This window comes from Molossus molossus, unplaced genomic scaffold, assembly GCF_014108415.1.
Source record: "Molossus molossus isolate mMolMol1 unplaced genomic scaffold, mMolMol1.p scaffold_m16_p_12, whole genome shotgun sequence".
NCBI lineage: Eukaryota > Metazoa > Chordata > Mammalia > Chiroptera > Molossidae > Molossus > Molossus molossus.
In genome coordinates, this window is record NW_023425347.1 from 75,122,426 (window position 1) to 75,139,966 (window position 17,541).

The following is a 17,541-nucleotide window of genomic DNA, read 5'->3' on the forward strand; positions in this document are numbered from 1 at the left end:
GGGGCAATTGTTCCAGCAGCAACTGCTTCCAGTTTCCAACTTTTGCTGTTGTTGTTCAGGTAGAGTGGGAGGGAGAGAGAGGAACAGAGAGAGAGAGAGAGAAACATCGACGTGAAAGGGACACATCAAGTGGTTGCCACCCACACGACCCGACCAGGGCCGGGGACAAACTGCAACCGAGGTACGTGCCCTTAGCGGGAACCAAACCTGGGTCTCTCTGGACCGCAGGCCGACGCTCTAACCACTGTGCCAAACTGGCCAGGGCCCAGTTTCCAATTTTTGTCCGCATACCCAGACCAGCCTCATGGTGGCCCCTCGGATATCCTGTGCCAGACACAGGTGTGCCCTCCTAAAGGGCCTGGGTCCCAGTTTCTAGGTTCTAGTAACCCCAACTTCTTCCTGTGTCCTCCCATTCCTAGGGGTGGTATCTGCCACCTGAAGTCAGTACCTCTGACACCTCACTGTTTGCTTTCCCACTTGTTGAATACTATGTAGCAAATTCCCTATGTTTAACTTTCTCTCTTAAAACAACCAGTGCAGTATTTGTTTTTCCTGATGGGACTGACTCCTATATATAATGGCCTGATTTCCCAGGGCCACTGTGGGTCATGGTAAGCAACCCAAGTTTCCAGCAGGGACTATCTAAGCCCTGATAAGGCATTAATTGTAAGAGGCTTAGAGTCAGGAGGGCTTGGAGGGCACAGCCTTGACACCAGAGGCCATGACTACAGAGTCACACTCTGGAGTGACACATGCTCAGCCCCAAAGCCAGGCTGGACCAGTTACATCAGCAGAGAAGTGCTGGGGAGGGAGGCTGACACCAAAGACCCAGGAGGGCCAGGCAGCCAGCAGGGCCATCAACCCAGAAGCCTAGGCCCAGGGCTTTGGATGTCATGGAAGGCTCCTCTGTTACCAGACGTCATCCTGAGGGGTGGGGGTGGGCAACGCCAAGAGGCATGGTCATCCTAATAGATGGTTTGGACCCTGATTTAACTAGGTTTCTGGACAACAGCACATTTTCTTATGTAATTTTTTTTTTTTTTTTTTTGCTTTTGACATCATTTCAGAAAAGTTACAAAGAATAGTGCAAAGAATTCCAAGATACCCCTCATCTAAATTCTCCAAATGTTAACATTTTACTACATTTGCTTTATTCTTCTACACACGTTTTTGTTTGTTTTTTGAAAGGCATGTGTATTTTTTTCTGAACTATTTTAAAGTTGCAGACACAATGTCTCTTTTCCTCTAAATACTTTAAGGTGGATTTCCTGAAAATAAGGACAGTCTCCTACATAATCACAGTACAATTATTAAAATTGGGGTATTAACATACAGTACTAGCATCTAAGCTATGGACTTACTTCAGGTTTTACTAATTGTCCCCAAATGTCCTTTATAACAAAAGAAAATGTAGGATCAAGCACTGCACTCAGTTTTGACGAGAATAAACTCACCCAGAGGTAAAGTTGGGTGAAGGGGAGTGGTGATCAGTTTGGGTTGAGTTGTAGAAGAAATAAAGTTTTATTTCTGCATGTCTGCGCCATATAGTGGAAATGCTGACCTTGCAATGTTGTGATTAATAATAGTGTTAATGATAACAATAATAATAATAATCTGTGGTCCTTTCTGTTCTGGGTCTTGATGTCTTTGAGACGGATTTGAGGTCATTTGTTTTCAGCCGGTTGCTCCATGAACAAAGTTATTATTGAGACAATGTAGCTTAGTGGGAAAGGCGGGAGTTCCGGAGTTAGACCTGGATTGAAAATTAGCTTTGCCACTTGCTGATGGACCCAAATTGAACCCTTCTGAGTCTCGGCTTCCCTGCCTTCAACAGAAAGGAGCCGTCAGCACAGTGGGGTGTGGAGCCGGACAGACCTAGGCTCACGTCTTGGCTCTTCACCAACTTGGGTTCGGGTCTGCTCATCTGGAAAGTGGGGAAAATACCACAGGGCACCTTGCTGGGCTATTGCAAGGAGGGGTGGTTCTTGTACAGAAAGGCCCAGCTCTTAGCAGCTTCTCAATGAAAGGTTAACTCCCTGCCATCAGCCCTTCTGGATTTGGGCATGTGGTTCTGCCTCTTGAGGCCTCAATTTCTTCATCTGCAAAACAGAGCCAGTGATACCATCTCTCGGCATGAGAAGAATGAGAATTGCCCGTGGAAAGGCTCAGTGCTCTGAAAAGCCTGGTACACTGTGGCCTTGGCAGAGTAAGTGATTGGCCAACAGTGACAAAAACAGAAAGTGCTTCGGAATCCTGAAGCCTGCCAAGAATGCGGGCGAACCTGCTCTCCCACTGCTGCCCTTGGGCTCTCACCCAGCCAGCTTTTCTCCTCCTTCCCCTGGGTGCGTCCGATGCTGGGCTTGTCCCATCTGCTTCTTCTAGGAAGCCACTCAGTCCTGCCTGCAAGAAGAAAAGAAGGACATCTCCTTGTCCTGAGCATGTTGGGCAAGAGGGGGCAGCTCCAGGGCTGGCCCACTGCTGGGAAGAGAAGGAAGCTGCTGCCCTGATAGGCTTTCATCAGATGAGGCTCACCTGCAGCTGCAGCCCCGCCAGCCTCCTCCCTGCTCGGGCACATACCAAGTTCACGATCAGATCGCGAGAGCAGAGAGACCTGGGAGAAAGGGCTCTGGCCTGGGAGGAAGAAAGCCCACCATATCGTTAATAGGATTAAGAAAGGCTTGGGGCAGGACCTCTTGGGGCGGGAGGCCCTCAGCAAACGAGGCAAGAGGTGGGTATGTTCCCAGGGTGGGGCAGATGTCCAGCTCCTCCACCGCCTGCTGGATGGTTGAACCACACACTACGTGCCAGGCTGTGTGTCAAGCTCTTGACATTATACTTCTGTTATCTTATGGAGCCCTCATAAGTCCTGGGGAGCTCGAGGCACCACTCTTCTTTGATAAAGAAGAAAACCAAGCCCCAGAGAATGATGCTACCTTCTCTAGTTGGTGTCTGCTCAGGACTGAAACCTGGATCTGCTCGATTCACCGGGTTTGCTGCGGGATGGAAGAAGGATCTGGAGCTAGGCCAAAGGCTGCCTTTACTTCCAAGAACTAACACCTTTGTGGGTGCAGCCCTGTGACCTGACAAGTCATTCACATGTTCCTTTCCCTGGATTGACACACTCTGGGGATCCCCTATCTGATGGGGACTGTTCGCATCACCTAGCACTGACCAGACGTATCTAATTATATGCTGTACGTGCCTTCGCCCCAATCCCACCTGAATGGGGGTTGTTCCAGGCACTCTGTCCAATTCCTCTATTTATCTGCCTACATGCCAAGCAAATGCAAGGAATGCAGTGGGAGTTTAGTAAATATTTATTGGATGAACATGCTGATGGGTGGAGTTAGAACCTTTTGTTTATCAGAGGAAGCATCTGAGACCCAGTGCTGGAGGAAAGGACTTGTCCAAGGTCACTTAGGCCTGTTCAACTTCCATCCAGGGTGGTTTCCCCTCTACTACGCAGTCTTGGCTTGGGCCCAGAGTGTTGTCAAGAAGAAGGGCTGCATTTGAGAATCACTATAAGAAGTCAAAGACCGGGTCTGTCCCTCAAGACTCTCCCCTCTGGCCCTGGCCAGTTTGGCTCAGCGGTTGAGCGTCGGCCTGAGGACCAGAGAGTCCTGGGTTCAGTTCCCGCTAGGGGCACATACCACAAAAAAAAAAAAAAAAAAAAAGACTCTCCCCTCTGTAAGATTAGGGACAAGGGCCCTAAGGTAGCTGAGAAACCAGATCGCAAGACATTCACTTTAAAGGTAGACTCAGTGGCCCCTGAGGCTAGGATTTGCCGACCTGGGAAATGAGAACAGCATGGTAAACAGTTTTTGTTCTGAGGAGTGGTGCTTGTGGAGGCTGGACCTGTGTTTTGTGGGCCATGATGCGTCTCTGACTGCAAATGCGAAGACTGAGAAGTAATTCTGGTCTATAAAAAAAATGAAACCCGGTTCTGGCCAGTTTGGCTCAGTGGTTGGAGCTGAGAATCCCTGGTTCGGTTCCCACTAGGGGCACGTACAAAAAAAAGAAAAAAGAAAGAAACTCGGAGAGTCTACTGTTGCCCATTATTTCTTCATTTATTCATCTGTCCATTCACTCACTCATCCATCAATGCAAAATTTCAATCATTCCTGTACTACTTACATCATTTGCGTTATCCAATACAACCTGTAAGCTTATTTATTTCATGTTTTTCTTTATTTGACTATTTTACTTAAATGCAATTCGCCTCAGCCAAAGCAGTAGTTTACTTAACTATATCTATGACGACAACAACACACGTGACCATGTATCCCTAAAATCCTCTCTCGCACCACTGCTGAGTAACTTTTCGTCCATTCAGCTCTCCGTGCATCTCAGCTTCTGCATCCGAGAAGTGGATGGCATTTGGCCACAATGATCTTCCAGCCCTGACATTCTAGGTGTCTTTGATTCAGAGAGTCACACACACCCAGGGGAGAAAAACCTGAAGGCCAGATGGAATCAGTGGGAGAGGTAGCTGGTAAAACATGTTTATCTGTCATGTTTTGAAGGCTGAGCAGTGACTCAGGAGGCAGGGCAGGAAATCCCTTGAAACTGGTCTGTAAAATACCCCTCCGGGACTAAGAAAAACAAGTAGGCAAGTCCCCAGGAGCCCTAAACAGCCCCCAAAGCATAAGCTACACACTCTTCACTAGACTCTCCCAGAACCTTCCGAAGTTTCCAGAGGTGCTGGCATCTCGAATGGAGGAATTTTCCTGCTGAAGACGTGTGGCACCGAGAGCTGACTAGGCACAAAGATGCCGACTGGCCTCCTCTTAGTCCCCAGAGCAGGCCAGAGGGAAGTGGGTTCCTTCTTGGGCACCTGCTCAGGCCACAAGTCCCTCTGTGACTCCAACCCAGAGGGACCCTGGGCCCGTATTTGTTCTATGTAGTCCAGCCCCTTCTTGTCCAGCTAATTGGCCAGAGGTGGGCACCAGCCTCATAGAGGATCACTCTTGAACATTTGAATTGGGATGAGGACAGCCCAATCTTGATTAGGAACAGGTGCAGGTCGGGTAAGGTAACACAGGCTCGCCGAGAAGACCTGCCTGGGACACCCACCTGAGAGAGAGGAAGGAAACCAGTGTTCTGAGAAAAGCCCATGGGAAGCTGGGCCCTCGCCCCCAGAGAGCCTCTGCCCTGGTGCCTTGCCAGTCCCGACGATGAGGCCTCTTGTGATGCCTGCCCTGCAGCTCTGTGAGATAGCCCTGGCTCCTTCTATTAAATTATACTTTCTGTTTAAACCAGCTGGAGTGAGCTTCTGTTTCATGTAACCAAATCAATCACTGATACATTGAAACTGGCCCTTTCATTTCTTGAATTAGACTTGGCAGACCAGGGTAACAGTAATGATAGCAGTTGACCGCCACCCCCCTTAAATTTGATTGGTGCTTTATAACTTTAAAAGTTCCTAAAGTTATCACTTCCAGCCTTAGGGGACTTACCCCAGACCCACTCATGCTCAAGACTCCTCTCTCAAGAGCACAGGGGGAATCGCCCAGTTTTGGAGCCAGGCAGACCTGAGTTCTGATCCCCACTTACCGCCCGCTCACTGACTACCTGTGCGACCTTGGGAAAGCTATTTAACCTCTCTGAGCTTCACGTCCTCATTTTTATAAACTAGAAAGCAGTGGACCTGGAGTCAAATCCTCCTGGCTCTGCCACCTACTGGCTGATGGCCTTGGAAAAGTGACAAGTTTTCTAAAAGCCTTGGTGTCTTCAACAATAAAGTGGGGCTAATAAACCTGTTTTACCTGCTTGTTGCAAGATTTGAACGAAGTATGCAAAATGTTCAGTGCTTTAGCCAGATCGAACTGTGCCAGAAGCCTTATAATCCCTAGACAACTGAGTTACATAAACCAATAAATTCCCGTAAAAGAAAATTACATTGAAAAAAATGTTTCGTACACTATCTGGCACATAGAAAAAGTGCTTGGTATATGGTAGCCATAATAGCACTTTGTTATGTAAAGTACCCAGCATGAGCCTTGACACATAATTATTAATAAAAAATTATGTATTAAAAAGTATACACTGGTCAGTGGAGAGGGTTGACTCAATCTGGCTTAGCAGGATCACTTATAAGACAGACAAAAGAGTCCTAATTGATCGCAAGCTGTAAGTGTAACCATCACAAAGATAACATGATCTCAGATCATATTAAGAGAAGTATCATCTCTAGAAGATGGGAGGTGCTAGTCATGTCTCCCTCAGCTCTGATCAGACAGCACCTAGAGATGGAAAAGAAGTAGAACCTGGGAAGTAGGCATGAACCTTTTCCTTTCCAAGGAAAATAAAAGTTCTTTCTTAGCAAGTGTGCTTTTTTGAAAAAACAGGTATCTAGAGAAAGGTTTCTCTCCTTTTTTTCTTTGTTTGGAGTAGAGTAAGCTATAGTAATCAAGACTGTGGTATTGGTATAAAGAGAAAGACATCAATAGAACAGAATTGAGAGTCCAGAAGTACAAACATAAGTACAACTGATTTTTGACAAAGGTGCAAAGGCACCTCTGTGTAGAAAAGATGGTCTTTTTATTTTATTGTTTTTATTGATTGTTTTTAGGGAGAGAAAGATAGAAACATCAATGTGAGCCCTGGCCTGTTTGGCTCAGTGATTAGAGCGTTGACCTGCGGACCAATGAGTCACAGGTTCAATTTTGGTCAAGGGCATGTACCTCGGTTGCAGTTCGTCCCCAACCCTGGTCGGAGTCGTGCAGGAGGCAACTAGTTGATGTGTCCCTCTCACATGGTTGACTCTCTCTCTCTCCCTCTCTCTCCTTTTCCCCATTCTATCTGAAGATAAATAGGAAAATATCCTCAAGTGAGGATTTAAAAAAAGAAGAAAAAAAGAAAAGAAAACACCAACGTGAGAGAGAAACCGATCAGCTGCCTCCCACATGCCCCTTACTGGGGACCAAGCCAGCAACCCAGGCATGTGCCCTGACCCGGAATCAAACCAGGACCTCTCAGTCCATGGGATGATGCTCAATCCACTGAGCCACACTGATGGGGCAAAAAGATAGTCTTTTTAATAAATGGTCCTGGGACAACTACTCATTCATATGTTAAAAAACACACATACACAAAACCTTCAAACTACTTATTGCATCACATAAAAAAGCAACTCGGGATGGATTGATAGACCCCAAAGTAAAACTTAATCCTATAAAACATATGGAAGAAACATAGGAAAAAATTCTGTGGTCCTGAGTTAGGCAAAGTTTTCTTAGATTCAACACCAAAAGCATGATCCATAGAAGAAAAAGAATCAATAAATTGGACCTCAAAAAAAAAAAATGTCTGCTTTTTGAAAGATATGTTAAAAGAAAGAACAGACCATCTACACCCTGGGAGAAAATATTTGCAAATAATATATTTGATAAAGGACTTGTATCCAAAATATATAAAGAACTCAACACTTAATAATTAGAAAACAAGTAAGCCAATTAAACATTGAGAAAAATATTTGAGCAGACACTTCACCAAAAAAGATACATGAATTGCAAATGAGCATGTAAAAAAGATCCACTTCATTAGTCATTAGAGAAATGCAAATTGAAGTCACAATGAGATGCCACTACATGTCTATTAGAGTGACTAAAGTTAAGAAGACTAACCGTACCAAGGTTGGTGAGAATGTGGAGAAACTTGAACTCTCATCCATTGCTAGTGGGGATATAAAATGGAGAACTATTGGCAGTTTCTTAAAAACTTAAACATACACCTACCATATGACCTAATCATTCCAATCCTAGGGACATATTCAAGAGGATGAAAGTGTATATCCATGCAATGACTTGTATATTAATGTTCACAGCAGCTTCATTTGTAGTAGCCAAAGGCTGGAAACCCATCTGACCATCAATAGAAGAGTGGATAAACAAACTGTGGTATATCAACACAGAGCATACTACTCAGCAATAAAAAAGAATAAACTGTTGATAGATGCAACCAAATGAGTAAATCTCAATACAATTATGCTGAGTGAAAGAAGACAGACCATAAAGAGTACTTACTACATGATTATATTTACATAAATGTCTTAGAAGTGGAGAGCAGATTGGTAGTTGCCTGGGGACAGGGAAAATTGGTTGCAGGGAGGGATTACAGAAGGACATGAGGAATATTTGGGGGATGATGAATATATCATTATTTTCATTATGGTGATGGCTTCACAGGTATATATCATAACATAAAATTCTATACTTTAAATAGATGCAGTTTATTTTACGTGGATATAATACCTCAGTAAAGCTTTTTAAAAAAAAAAAAACAGCACAACCAAGGGCCTTCCCCATGAATCATCTATCCAGGGCTTGCCACAGGTTTCATATAACATCCTAACACACCCACCCAGTTGAGCACCACTGCTTCTACTGGGTCAAAAGGCCCAACTGACTGAGCTGCCTGAACAGCAGCCTGCACCGCCTGGAACCTTCTTTCTCTGGGCCCTATCCCAAGTAGAAGCCTTGTGGATAACTTGGTAAATGGGTAGGAATAACACACCCAAATATGCCTCCAGATTCCATAGGCCCACCTAATCCATGCTTCTCCTTTAGTGCTGGAGGTTATAGTGCAGCAACTTGCCTTTCCCTTTGGATGAGAGAACATGACATGCCCTAGACCTCTAGACCTTCAGAAACATCACTGAGTTACCAGTCCCTGAAACTGTGTGGCATTGATCTCCTATGTCCAGCAATCTTGTATCTTACCAGGGGATTCCGGGTGTCTGCTACTTCCTGCTCATTGAGTCTTATCTGCATGATGTCATCAAGGTGGTAGACCAGCATGGCTCACCTGAGGACAAAGGTATGTCCCCCACAGCCACCAAACTAGAGAAGATAGGGAAGAAGGACAAGGTAGAGAATGAGGTAAGGGACGAAGGGAGCTGAGATGAGGGTGAGAGAGGAAAATGGATGTTGTTGAAGAAGGAGAGAGGAAGATTTGTAACAGTGGGAAATTGTAACACACCCCTCCATTCATTTGACATTGTTTCTGTAAGTGCTGGCTCTGACTAATATGTGGCTTTTAGATAGAGAGCATGTTTGTATAAGAATCCTAGGAACTAACTTCAGAAGATACAGACTCCAACCTTCAGTCATCACAGTTCCAGGAGATTTGCTGGCCTTCATTCATAGAACCAGGATGACAAAGACCAGGATGATGCACACCAGACTATCCCTTGACTGGTTTCAAGATCCTTATCAAATTTTCAACCCCCTCCTCTTGATTTCTTTGTTCTGTTTTCTCTCTCCCTCCTTATAAACACTTCTGCCTGCACTGAGATGTTGAGATGGACTTTGTAACAAGAGTCCCCCATTGCCTCAGGTTACTGGCACTTGAAGAAACCACTTTCCTTTTCCACCAGCATCTGTCTCATTAGTTTGTTTTTTTTTTTCGGCAGGCAGCAGAATTTGGGTTCTGGTTACAGGTTCAAGGGTCAATTTTTGAGCCTCCTCATTGGTTCTGATTGAAAAACTGTCAGGCTCCATCTCTCCAGCTTGGAATGAGGGAAAGGGTGGGTACTCTTTGATGAGCCTTTGCCTACGCTGGCACTATCCACAGCACTTTGTGAACATTTCATCCCTCACAGCTTCCCTGTGGGGAGAAGGCACTGCTCCCCCATTTTACCATTGATGAATTTGAGGCTCAGTGGGAAGGAGGCTTGGTTGGGTCCCATAGCCAGCAAGAGTAGGGGTTTCTGAAATTAAAGACCTGAGTAGTTTCAGCTGTTCCCTCCCTATGCATTCCTACCATATTTCCTCCTGATTCTGTAATTCAGGATCCAGGTTTCAGAAAGGCTGCAGTACCCAGAGGTGAGTTGTAGTGTGGCCGTCGCTGGAATGCCAGGGCTGGGCATCACTGGAAACCTAACAGAAGCTGCCCATCCTTTGGAGGACTTTCTTCAGGTTATATGTCCCCTATCTTAGATTTGTCAAGCTACTGAATTTTTGAAAAGCTTTTGTAAATTAAATCTGGTGAATTGAATTTGGTTTCCAGTCCAGCAGGCACCAGCATTCCAAGAGACCAATGAAGAAATTGAAAGGCTTCTTCTGACCTCGTCTCTGGGGTCACAATGTAGCAATCACTTCCCCATTCATGCTCCTGGGAGCAGGGAATCGTGCTAAGGCACAGTTCCTTTTTCTGAACTGACATTTATTGAGCACCCACCCACTGTGCACCAGGAACTCCAGCTGGGGCTCTCCAAGCCTTATCTCCTTAACCCTTCCCAACAGTCCTGTGATACCCAGAAAGCAGTGAAATCCACAGGACCCTGATGTAAGACTCAGAAGCCTCTTCATCAGGGAGGACACCCCTTTCTTTCTCTCCTTGACCTGGGGCCCTATGTCTTCTGGATCTAGGGTCTTGGGAAGGGAAATCTGAGAGTTTCTTGACAATAATGGATAATGGAATTATAGCAAAGGGAAGGGTCACCTTCAAGGAAACAGGCCCTACTGTTCCTAGAAAGGCAGGTCCTATAGACCCAGAGTCCTGCAGACCCAAGCAGCTCCTTCTCTGCTCTGAGCCACTTGCATCCTCCCTGCCCCAGTGCCCCCTCAAAGCTTCTTAGTTGAGATTTCACCCTGTTATATCAAGTATTAGGTAATCATGGAAAAATATTTTTATAGCATGTGTGTATGTTATAAAGATGAGAGAAGCTGAGGTGACTCCTGCACCCCTCCCCCAGCCCAGCCACCTTTGTTCCACCTGTGTGTCCTTCCTGCTCTGGGCCTTCCCTCCCTGGGATAAGGAAACCACTATTCTGAATTGTGTGTCTATCATTCCCTTATTTAAAAATTTATTTCCCACTATGTGTTTATATCCCTAAAAACATATCACTTAGTTTTGCATGTTTGCAAAGTGTATTCGGGGATCACACTGAATGTATTCTGCTTTGACTTGCTCTGTTGGTTTAGCAGCAGCATCCTGGGGTCCCTGGACATCGTGGGCTGAGTGTCAGGCCTACGTTCTCACACTGTGTACCTCTCCACAGTAGACCATGCCACAATTATCACAGTCTGCTGGTGGTGAATATCTGGGATGTTTTCGTGTTTTTTTTTCCTACTACAAACAGGCTGCTGTGAACATTTTTGTACACTCCCAGTGTGACAGTCTCTCTACAGCAAATACCAAGCAGGGGATTATTGAGTGATGAGGCAAGTGGTCTTCAGCTTTACTAATAATCCAAACTATTTTCCAAAGAGGATACCCTGAATGGAGCCAGAATCAGACTGTCAAGGAGCAGGGTGGGGGAAGACAGATGATCACCAGTTCATCATGATCCTAAATGCCAAGCGACAGCTCTGCTTTGGGTGGAGGGTGGAAAGGGAACAGCCTCCATCCACTTTCCAGCCCTGGACTCGGAATTAATGAGCAAATAAACACGTGCCTGGAGCTTGACATAGTCTGCATCCTTTCATTCTTATGGCAAACCCATATTTCAATTAGATACCTTTCATCTTATTTTACAGTTAAGGGAAACCGAGGCACAGAGAGGTTAAGTAACTAGCCCAAGGTCATGCAGTTTGTTAACCCTCAGAGTCTGGATTCCAACTTGTTCACTCTGATCCCAAAGCCCACCATGCTCTTCTTCTGTCTTTCAGAACCGTAACTAAGGGGGAAAGTTCATAATTTTTATTCTTTCCTTCTCGGGTGTTAATATATTTTTTAAAACCTTCATTTGATATGTTACCAGTTTTTGCAAAGCAGGCTACATAAGCGCTCCATCCCCTCCCCCAGGAAGCCTGCTCTGACTCCCTGGTCCCTGAGCCTACCCCAACACAGCACCGGCCCCCAGTTGGAAATTGCCTATTGACCTGTCTGCATCCCCCTTGAAAGGTAACATCTGTGTCAGTGGCATCGTAGGTGCCAGTAAGCGTTTAAAGAAGGATAAAGAGAGAAGGAAAAATTGGAAGGAAAAAATTTTAAAACCCATAGTAACAATAAATACCATGTACTGACCATTTGCTCCGTGCCAGGCACAGCTCTGCGTTCTAACGCACGCACAGTCTCCCTTAAGCCTCGCGATCCCAGGAGATGAATATTCTTATCTTCAGTTTACATTAGAGGAGACCCAGGTTTGAAGACAGGTCTCCTGCCCAGGGCTGTAAGCAAGGAGTCCACAGCCTGTGTTCCTAACCACCACGTGACAACCACGGGACCACTTCCCATGCGCTCCAGGGACCAGAGGGATTAATCAACACGGTTTTGGCAAGAAATTCTAAGTTGTACCACTCCTGGTCCATTCAGGTTCTTTGGGGGTAAAATGCTCAATCTTTCAGGACTTTTCACTCCCTTCTTTCCTTCTCTTGTGCAGCATCTGAAGGTGGGGGGAGAGGGAAGGACTTGGATAACCCCAGGGTGGGGGAGGGGGTCTGTGGTCCCAGTGTGCCTCCAGCTTTGTCTCTTCCTTTGGGTGTCCACCCTCGACAGCTGCTCTAATATAAACATCCCTTCTCTCCTCTGGGCAGGTCCCCTGGCATCTACCCCCCATGACTGCTCCTGGCCACAGCTTCCACACCCTCTCCTCCAACCCCAGCTCCCTCTGGTCCAGTCTTCCTAAGCATTTCTACACTCCCGTCTCCTGGGGTCCCGGAAGCCCTACGTTGCCTTCCTGTCTCCATCCCTCTACCTTGAAGGGGCGGGCTCCACAGGGCTGCCCTCGTCAGCTGAGAATATACCATACATCATGGCTATTCAAAGTGTGGGCAGCATCACTTGGGGACTTGTCAGAAATGCAAATTCTTAGGCCTGACCCAGAGCTACTGAATCAGCAACTCTGGGTTGAAGCCAGCTGGCCATCTACGTCGGAGCGTGCCCTCCCGGTGATTCTGATGCACACTCAAATCTGAAGATCACTGCCCTCCCTGCTCAAAGCTTTCCTCGCTCCAGGGCTCATAGTGAAAAAAAGTCCATGCTCCAACTTGGCCAGACTCCAAGAGGTCTTGACATGTAAAAGGAAATCTGGGGGCTCAGAAAAACTCTTTATTCCTCCCGAGTGTGTAGGTCTTTAAATTGAAATTCTGGATTCTGAAACTGTTATGACTGCTCATCTCTTTCAAAATATCCATTTAGAAAGTCAGAGCCGAGGATTAGCTTCTTGTCGGCTGCTGAATCTACTCTCCCAGAAGCAATAGATGCCTCAGTGTCAAGGGTGAGGAAGGACGGGAAAATTGCTGGGAATTAAAAATTCATATGATAGCTTTTCAGAAATCTTTTTTACTACATATATAATGTGTTTTCAATTCCAAACTAATTTAACCTTCATGTGAACCCCAAGAGGTCCCACAATACCAAGTTCCCCCCCCTGGAGCAGCAGTCAGCCATAGCCTCTGGACCCGTCACCGGAGTCCGTCTGTAGTGGCTTCTTCACCCTCACTTCCTCTCCACCCTCATCAGCATCACTGCCCACATTCTGATCTCATCGTCCCCGCCTGAGCATTACTATTGCACAATCTTGGGCAAGTTACTTAAACTCTTTGCCTCAGTTTCCTCATCTGCAAAATGAGGATTCCACATTTAGTTTTGAAAACAGTTTATTGGGCACCTTCCAGGCACTGGGCCTGTGGCAGGAAAACAACAGAAATCCCTGTCCTCTTGGAGCTGACCTTCTGGAGTGGTGGGGACAGAGAGCACCTGGGTGAGAGAGAAAGGAGGGTTGTTATCTTTTTTTTTTTTTTCATCCTCACCTGAGGACATTTTTCCATTTTTTGTACAGATAGAGTGGGAGGGAGAGAGAGGAGAGAGAGAGAAACATCGATGTGAAAGGGACACATCGAGTGGCTGCCACCCGCACGACCAATCAGGGCCGGGGACAAACTGCAACCGAGGTACATGCCCTTAGCGGTAACCGAACCCGGGTCTCTCCGGACCGCAGGCGGACGCTCTAACCGCTGAGCCAAACCGGCCAGGGCGAGGGTTGTTATCTTAAATAGGGTGGCTAAGAAGGTCCCACTAATAAGGTGACACTGGAGCAGAAAGTTGCAGGAGCAAACTACATAGGTATCTGGGGAGATGGCATCCAGATTGAGGGAACAGCAAGTGCAGGAATTCTGAATGGCTACTTGGAGTCTTGAAGGACTGACAAAGAAGTCAGTGTGGCCGGAGTAGGGTGAGGGAGGAGAAATATGGAAATCTGATAAGGAGCTGGGGAGAGAGGGACTACATAGATCCTGCAGGGATCTATCTGCTGCTGTTAGGACCTTGGCTTTGACTCTGGGAGATGGAGGCAGATACGAGCAGAACACGGACCTGATTGGGCCTTACATTTCAAAGTCACACTGGCTGCTGTGTGTGAAGAATAAATGAAGGGGCTGGAGCAAGGGTAGAGGCAGGGAGAGCAGTCAGAACTGGGGCCACTGCAGTAATCCAGGCAAGAAACAGTAGGATCTGGCCCCGCTGGCCACTAGGGCTGTGAGGAGAGGTCAGGGTGGGAATACTGCTGAAGTCAGAATCCATAAGATTCCAGACGGACTGGATATGGGAAGTGAGAAAGGGCTCCAAGGGTGGGAGTAGGTTCTGGGGGGAGGGGGTACACAGGGATGACTGCTACCTTTTTAGCCTAAGCAAGTGAAAGGATGAAATCGCTTTTTACTATATGGGGAAGACTGAGAGGGGAACAGGTTTGGGAAAATCATTTTTAGACATGGGAAGGTTACGATTCCTTTTCGACATCCGGTGGAGAAGCCAAAGAGCTGCTGGACATACAGGTCAACAGAGGGGAAGTGCCGGCTGGAGACAGAATGTGGGAGACTTTAGGGGATAGGCGGTATTTTTGTTGTTGTTATTAATCCTCACCCAAGGATATTTTTTTTCCATTGATTTAAAAAATATTTCTTTTCTTTATTGATTTTAGAGAGAGAGGAAGGGAGAGGGAGAAAGAGATAGAAACATTGATGAGAGAGAACATCGATTGGCCCCTTCCTGCATGCCCCCCACTAGGGATTGGGCCCACAACCTGGGCATGTGCCCTGACTGGGAATTGAACCAGCAACCTCTTGGTGCATGGGTCAATGCTCAACCACTGAGCCACATGGGTCGGGCTTTCCCATTGATTTTTAAAGAGAATGGAAGGGAGGGAGAAAGGGGGAGAGAGCGAAGCATTGATGTGAGAGAGACAGCGATTGGTTGCCTCCCGCACACACTCCAGCCGGGGCCAGGGATCAAACCTGCAACCCAGGTGTGTGCCCTTGACTGGGAATCGAATCCATGACCCTTCGGTGCAAGGGGTCGATGCTCTAACTGCTGAGCCACACTGGCCAGGGCCATAGGTGGTATTTCTAAAAGATCATGAGAGCACCCACTTTGTATAGGTGTTGTGGGGATTAAATGAGTTAAAAGAACAGTGCCTGGCACATAGTAGGCACTCAGTAAAGCTTAGCTAATCACCAACAGCATTTTAAGTCACTTAGACTCCCCCACTAGCTTCCCAACTGGCCTCCCTGCTTCCTGCCCAGGCCCATCTCCATGCCACCCTCCGCACTCCTGGTCAGGGATCTTTCTAAAGCCCATGCCTAACCACCCCTCCCTGCTTAAACCTGCAATGGCTCCCTGTTACCTACAAGATAAAGTACAACAGCCACAGCTGCCCTCACCAGCCCAATTTCTGCCACCACCACCCGCCTCCCCCTTTGTCCTCCAGCAATATTAGAAACCCTTTGTTGACAGCTTAGTGTCTTTGAACAAGCAGCTGCTTCTGCCATGACTTGTCCAGCAGCAAACTCCGACTGATTCTCACATCCTCCATGTGGCCTCCCTCCCCACCCAGGGGGCCTTTCTTCATGGGGACCTTGCCATCCAGGTGCCTGTCCCCTTTCTTGTGGCTCTGCCTCCTAACTTCCCTGATGTTTCTTGCCCTCTAGAAAGATTGTGCAGCGCTTCATTCACTGCTCCCTGGGGGTTTGGGGGGAAGCACTGAACCCTGGCTAGAGGGATGGGAGGGCCTTTCATGCATTTCTCTTTCTTTTGAGGTTTCCTCCCTCTGAGCCAGTTTTCATTTCCTCCCTGTGGCATTAGCCACTCCCTGCCTCCCATCCCAGATCTGTGTCCCCCCAGGGAGGGGCTGGGAGCAAAAGCAGAGGGTGGGTTGCAGTTTTTTGTAGTTGGTTTTATTATCTGGATAACAGCAAGGAACCAAGAATGAGGACTGAGAGAGAAATCTGGGGGGAAAACAAAAACAAAAAGGAAGATTGTGTTCCTTCTACTCCCATTCCTGCAGCATAAACGCTGAGCCTGCCACAGGAAAGGGGCTGGGGGAGGGGGGCTTCTCCAGGACAGGTTTTATTATTGTTACTGTATTTTAGATCAGCAAACAGAGGCCCAGAGAGGTGAAGTCACTTGCCCAGGTCACTCAGCTGGTAAACACTGGGGCCAGGAGTGGACTTGAGGCGTGTTCGATTCAAAGTCCTGGGCTCAAATGCATATGCACACGTGTCCACACACACAGAATTAACCATCTCAGAACACTTGGGGTGGGGGAGTCCTTAGTCTTTTCATTGTTCCCTACTCAGGAAGGAAACCAAGGCTAGGGAGGGGGTTGAAGATTTAGGCTCAGAATAGGTCTTTATTTGTTTATTCAATAATTCATTTACTCATTCATTCCCTCACTCATTCATTTACTCCCTCATTCTCTGACTCACTCTTCATTCACTCATTCACTCACAATCAACTAATTGTTTCTACTTCCCACTTCTACTCCCAGCAGACTCAGACCCTACCGTCTAAGAACTCAGAGTCTGTGGAGAGCATGGCCAGGAGAAAGGGTGGCACTGGGCAGGGAGCGGAACCCAAAGGGCTTGTAGTGGATCCTGAAAGGTGAGAGGAATTTACTAGGTGGTCCCAGGAAAAGGTTATCCCAGCCCGAGATTGCAAGGTGTGGTCCAGAGGCTAAAAGAGCTGCTGGAGACCTTAAGCAGGTCTTCCAGAAGGAGCTACCTGAGGGGGATGGAAGGAATGCAGGGGATCCCTAGGGGAGGTTGAAGATATGGGCAGGGGGGTCAATGTCAAGATTAATTTGGAAGTTAGCTGTGGAGCAGGGCTAAAGTTTGGATTGGGTTTAGGGTGAAGAATTAGAGCTTGAAATCCAATGATTTCTTTTTCACATGCCTTCCCAGGATTTCGAATGACCTGTATCAGTGATAAGGATCTGGGGTTGGGCTGCGGAGAACCTGAGGATCGGGGATGGGCTTCGGGGTCAGGACTCAAAGTGTAGCAAAACCAAAGTCCTGGAGGAAGCACAACCGATATTTACTGCATGGAGTCTGCCTCCCCCTCCTCTGGAGCATGGACTACTGCTGTGCGATGTTGGGCACTCACTCAACCCCTATGGGCCTCCGCGTGCCCACCTGTTAAACTGTTGGCCGGCTTAGGATGCTGTTCTATATTGATTGTCAGCGTCTTCTGTGGGCCAGGCACCACGGCAGCCAGATGTTGTCATCTGCTCGGGACACCATCCTAGTGTTGAACAGGAATGGAAGAGCCTACCTAGCCAACCACCTGCATACAAGAGGTGCTCCGTCGAGGTTCGTTCTCTGC